This window comes from Chelonia mydas, chromosome 1, assembly GCF_015237465.2.
Source record: "Chelonia mydas isolate rCheMyd1 chromosome 1, rCheMyd1.pri.v2, whole genome shotgun sequence".
NCBI lineage: Eukaryota > Metazoa > Chordata > Testudines > Cheloniidae > Chelonia > Chelonia mydas.
The window spans coordinates 182,310,718-182,317,367 of record NC_057849.1 but is presented as its reverse complement, the minus strand read 5'-3'; positions in this window follow the sequence as shown (position 1 = coordinate 182,317,367).

Genomic DNA, 6,650 nt, shown 5'->3' with positions numbered 1-6,650 from the left:
CTAGCCCTAGCTAAAATGGCCATCTATAAAATCAGAGTGAGGAGGTTGGCCGATGGAGTCTCCTGTGACTGTGGGGCCTATTTCCGATCCTCGGGCCATTCACGTATTCGGGCAGAGTTCCTCTGGGTGGCGTCCACTGACTCCCTTGACGCCTTTGAGGAGCAGTGGGCACTGTCCGGGGTTCTCTGCTCGGTGTCCCCGTCGGGTTCCCTTCATTTGACCCTTTGACCACACTCCTGTCCCTGTTATTTCATTAGTTGCCCCCGGGTTTATTTGGTGTCCAGGTCCTGTGGATCCCCCTCTTAGGCTGGGGGCGGATCCTTTAGTAGTGGGTGGGCTTTGCCCGCCCACTTCCCGGATCCCAATAGGATTACTCTCCTGTAGCCGTCTGGTCCGACCCTGTCACAATGGTTAGTGAGAACTCATGTTTAGGCTTTCAGGATATGATTTAAGCAGACATGATAGAGAAATAAGAGGAGGAAGGGTCTGTATATGTATAATACAATAGATGAAATAGATGTACCAAACTAAGTTTTGAGTACAACAGTGAGATTCCTCTGCAAAATTATAGTACATTTACACAAATCGATAATGTTTAAAACCCATGTAAAAAACTAGACAATCTAGAATTGGTAGAGTTAGTTAAGGGTGTTAAAAGCCCATATATTATTTGTGGAGACTTTAATAGCCATAATAAATTAAGGCGAAGCAGGAAAACTGTTTGTAATGGCAAATGCCTGGAACAATTCATTGACTTGTACAAACTGGTATTGCTCAATACTGGAGCACCTACTAGGTTTAATTTAGTGGAAGGAACCATTTCATGTTTAGATCTGGGAATTGCAAAACGCAATATAACAAGTAATTGCAACTAGGAAATCTATAAAGAAGACAGAATGAGAAGCAATCACTTCCTTATGCTAATTACATATCAAGGCCAAGGTAATGTTGAAAACACTGAAGGAATTCCTACCTGGAGCCTTAGAAAAGCAAACTGGGGACTCTTTAAGAGTTAGTGTGCTGCGTATCTAAGTACCAATTGTATACATGATAACCTAGCGGAATTTCATGATAATATAATACAGGTTGTGTTAGAAGCAGCCAGCCCTAGCTATATGTAAGACATTGCATTGCCACAAAGTCAGAAGTTCAGTTCTCCGCTGGAATGAAGATTCTAAACCAGCAAAGAAAGAAGGCATACAAACAAGCAAAAAGTAAACGAATAGCAAGGACTTAATGAACTGTAAAAGATGTAAAGCAGTGGCACAAAGAATTATTAAAGTAAAAGAAAGAGAGTTGGAGAAAGTACGGAGGGAAAATGAACAAAGATTTCAAGGTTTCGGAGATCTATTAACAAGTTAAAAGAATGAATGGGATAAGGAGTAAAATCAATCTGGTCTTACAGTAAATGATAAAGTTAAAAGTTCTAATTTAGGAAAAGTGGCCATTTTAGCAGAAGAATTCCAAAAAGTTAGTAGAAATACAAATCAAATTAAAGAGTTTTATGAACAAATAAAGTATGTCTGCTGAAGAAAAATGTGAGCTGGTTAGAATATAAAGATGACGTAGTGGATGAAAATTTCAGTATACAGGAACTCAAAGCTATAGATAAAAGTAAAAATGCAGCCCCCAGGTAAAGATAGCACATGTAATACAATGCTTCAGCACCTACCGGAAGGGAGTTTGAGTTGTATTGGAATTATATAATATGTGGGGGCAATGTAATACTACCAGCAGAATGGAAGCAAGTGGTGGTTACACCAATAGGAGAACCTGGCAAATTATGCGCAAGACCTGATGCATGTAGAGCTTTTGCCCTTATATCGCGTGTGGACAAAATTATAAAAAGAATGATAAATGAGAGGTTAAAAGCATACTAGGGAACAAATGAAATTATAAACTGTGTACAGAGTGGTTTCAGGAAAGGAAGATGCACAGTTGATCATATTATAAGATTAGAAACAGAAATACAAAAAAACCCAGAACATGTGGAACAGAGAGTTTTTGATAGCTGTCTTTTTGGACGTCGATAAAGCTTATGACATGCTATGGTGGGCAGGCTTTCTGTATAAACTAACCATAATTGGAATATGCGGAAGAATGTTCTGGTGGATAAGAGACTTCTTAAGTGATAGAACCATACAAGTCAGGGTGGGGGCAGCTTTGTTGAATATTTATAAACTTACTCATGGCACTCCATAAGGGAGTGTTATCAGCCCAGCCCTGTTTAACATTCTGATTAATGATCTCCTGGAGAGTATACGGTCAGAAATGGGTTTTACTCTATTTGTGGATGTCTGTGCTATATGGGCCAAACATGCAAGGTTTAAAATAACTGTGGCGAGAACCAACCAGGAGCTCAGGGGGATTTCAGAATGGGGAGGTACTTGGGGTTTTAAGTTCTCACTGGCTAAAACAAAGGGAACAATCTTCACAAAGAGGAAGATTGGGGAAGAATGGAACCTATATCTCTTGTGACAGGGTCGGGCTAGATGGCTACAGGACAGTGATAGAAGGCAGATATATTAGCCGCAGGTTAAGCAGGTCCTTTTCCCTGGGTAAGGTAACAGGGGCAGTTCCAGAACAATCAGGAACTTGCTGGAACCAATTAAGGCAGACAGGCTAATTAGGACACCTGGAGCCAATTAAGAAGCTGCTAGAATCAATTAAGGCAGGCTAATCAGGGCACCAGGTTTAAAAAGGACCTCACTTCAGTCAGTGAGAGGCACGCAAGGAGCTGAGAGCGAGAGGGCATGCTGCTGGAGGACTGACAAACGCTATCTGGCATCAGGAGGAAGGTCCTACGGTGAGGATAAAGAAGGTGTTGGGAGGAGGCCATGGGGAATTAGCCCAGGGACTTGTAGCTGTCACACAGGTGTTACAAGAAACACTGTAGACATCTGTGATCCACAGGGCCCTGGGCTGGAAGCCGGAGTAGTGGGCAGGCCCAGGTTCCCCCCAAATCCTCCCAACTCCTGGTCAGACACAGGAGGAGCTGACATGGACTGTGGGTCCCACCAGAGGGGAAGGTCCCTGGCCCATCCCCAGACCCACTAGGGGGACCAGCAGAGACTGTGGGGATTGTTCTCCTTCCTTTTCCCCATGCTGGCCAGTGATGAGGTTAGCTGAGTGAACGGCAGGTTTGAGCCACTAGCAAAAGTGGCCAAACTGAGGGCTGCCGTGAATCTCTGAGGCGAGCAAATCCACCAATAAGCGCAGGACCCACCAAGGCAGAGGAGGAACTTTGTCACTCTATACAGAAAAAATACAGGTAGCTCAAAATTTTACATTCTTAGCAGTTATGTTTGATAATAAACTAATTTGGAAGGATCATATAGATCAACATTTCTCCGTTACCAGTCCATGGAGCGGTGCTGGTCCCTGAGATGTCCCTGATACAGCAAGAAAAAGCAGCAAGCCGGTCCCTGCTATCAAACAGCTTGAGAAACATTGATATAGATAATATCAAGACCAACTGTAAAGATAGGATGCATCTACTTAAGTATTGCTAGGAACACCTGGAGTGCAGATGAGAATACGCTGCTGATGCTGTATGGGGCACTAATAAGACCAGTTATAGATTATGGATGCCAAGTTTTTAATTCAGCTTCTAAATCAACACTTTAAAAATGAGAACCCAAGCTCTGTGATTCACATCTAGTGCGAGTATTGCAACAGGGTTGCATGTGCTGCAGATAGCAACTGGAGAAATGCCTATAAATTTATGGATGAGATTGTTAGATTTAGCTTTTGGCTAAGGTTCATGGAAATAGTGAAGATAAGGGTATTAAACAAAATATATGTCAACTGTTGGGAATTAAGTAGAGAAGAAGTAACTGAGTGCCACAAACGCCTACATGCTAATAGGGCCAAAGGTGAGTAAAAGATTTGGGTGAACATACTTAGTCACTGGAAATCAAACTATAAGTTGGATGATTGTCTCTCCAGTTGTGGATTTGGAACGATACAGGAAGAGCACAACCATCAAATATGACGACTATGGTTTGAGTTTATAAATGGCAAATGAAGTCAGGATTGCTAAATCTATGCTGACTCCTCTAGAGATGGCAACAGAGTGGAAATGGCCTTTCATATCCCTGAATTTGGAATTAAGATCTATCAAACTATCCTATTTTGTGGACATTCTGACTGCTGGATTGATGAGCAAGGTGTTGGCACTGACTTGGATAAGAGATGTGCATCCAACTATGACTGCTATCCTATCTGACTCTTGATTGGGTATGACAACAATTAGAAAGGGAGCCTCAGAAAGCAGGAATGACTTAATCATTGAAACATTGTTTTTAACTATGGAGATATTACAACTAGGTGTGTGTGTGTATAGTGTGTGTGTGTGTGTATTCCAGCACATATCAGAAATGAATGACAATGAATTGGCAGATATAGCAGTGAAAAATACCTTATAAATAAGGAGGCTGACATAAAGATGTCTCTGAGTAAACGAGACTTCAAAAGTTTGATTAAGAGAGAACTTGAGAAGGAATGGCAAGAACTGGACCAAGGAGGAAAAAAGAACAAAGGTTCTATGAAATATATCTTAAACTTGAGGACAATGGTATGCTTAATAGCTATGATAGAAGAAGCGAAGTACCCACATGTAGAGGGCTAACAGGTCACTGTGACCTGAATGGGGTTTCATATTTACTAAACAAGCACAAGGAGGGGTTATGCAACACATGTAAAATCCAAGAAACAGTTGAGCATCTGCTGTGGCAATGATGTCTCAATGTGGGGTGAAAAATGGTCTGAAAGGATTGGTGAGAATGCTGGGAAAGCTAGGTACCATTAAAAAAACATTACTGTGGCACTCTGTACCTCAAAGCAGCACCTTGGAACCCCCATATTCACCACAGTCATGTATTTATGATATTTTTTGTACAAAGTATGCCATGTAAGATATCATAGGAAAGGTCATGAGCATCTGAAACCCATTGTTCTGTCAAAATATGTATATCATTAGTGTGTATGAAGTTATGAGATTTTGCTATATGGCAGTTATTGAAAAATGTTTTAAAGTTGGGAGCCATCCCTTGCTAGTTCTCCAGTGACAGCAAAGGAGGTGATCAACACCCAGGCGGGCATTAAATGACCATTAATCAGCAGGGGAGTTGTAGACAAGGGATTTACAGTGCTGTAAGAGGAGCACCACACAATGGGGATGGCTCAACCCTGTGACTCAGCAAGGCCTGCCAGGCATGCCTGGGCTAGTTTCTTTCCAGGGCCATGGACTAAGAGTATAAAATAAGGACAGTGTCATCATGATCTTATCTTTCTCCTCCCCCACCTATGCTGGAAGCAACAAGAACTCTGGGAAAACAAAGACTTGAACTGCGGAGACTGGTCCCACGCTTTAAGGGGAAACCTGTGTATTAAGGACTACAATTTACCTGCAACATCCAGTGGGGTGAGAAAAACTGCTTGATCCAAATATTGCATTTAGTTTGGGATTAATGCACATCTTGGGCAGCTGAAGACTCTTAGTTTCTGGCCTTACAATGCATCCAAGATGTGCACCAATAACTAATACAAATCTTCTTGTGGCTTATTGCTATGGTATAGGTAAGTCATAAAGGGATGCCAACTTAAATCATATTTTAAAACAAATTTTGTAGGTCTGTTACTTCTAATATCTAAGATGACTAAGATCAGAAAGGAAAAAAAGCCCTTTATTGTTACTTTGTACATTTGACAACTCTCTAGCTATGGTCAGTTTCACAGTTGTTACCTGTGAGGAGTCAGTTTCCTGAACAGGAAAATGTAGTGGTAGAACTACACAATGGCAATGGGATGGGATTAGAACCTTAAGGAGTTTAATTTGTTTTCGAAATTGACTAGATTTCAAGTTGTCCCTTTAAGTAATGTAAACATGAGCCTTGGGAAGGCAGAAGCTTCATGTCTCACTGCACCCTGGAGGCGTACAAAGGCCACATTTGCATAACTTCTGAATTCTCTAACTCATTTGCTTTGAGTCTTTCCTTCCTCCCCTTTCCCACTTATCCAGCTGCATTGGGTAATGAACGTTAAGAAGTCACTAGAAGTAACCCAGCTGCCTTAGTCAGTTCACAGAGAGAATGACTTTGTAGCTCCTCTCAGTCAGTCTATTAATTGCACATAATAAGGTATATAATGACAGAAGGATGGTTGATGAGCCATAGCTGAAATAGCAAGGGCTTGCCAAGAGCTACATTTTCTTTATCAAGCAAGAACTTTCAGGGTCTGACAGCACAGAGGAGAATGGAATCATGAGTCGTGCAGTTAACTAACTCCACAGGATTTGCTGGTCCATAAGCCATTGGTGACAAGACTGTGGCCCATGAGATCCTAGCCCCTGACATGCAGGGTGGTCAAGCTGCTCTGACCATGATATAGCACAGTATGTTGGCTTGATGAAGGTAGCTGCAACCGGCTCCATTTTCTATATGCTAATTGCAGCCCTGAACTCCTGGCAGTTTGCTAATGTGGTCCTTGGTTGGACAAAGTGAGACTGCTCCTGCCATGCAGTCAGACCCACAGTGGAGACTGAGGGGCTCAAATGAAAGGGGATATAGAGGCTTCCATCCCCAGCAAATCTGCTGCTTTGGGCTATTCACAAACCTGTTCCTCAGGGGCTTGATCAAGCCCATTGGATT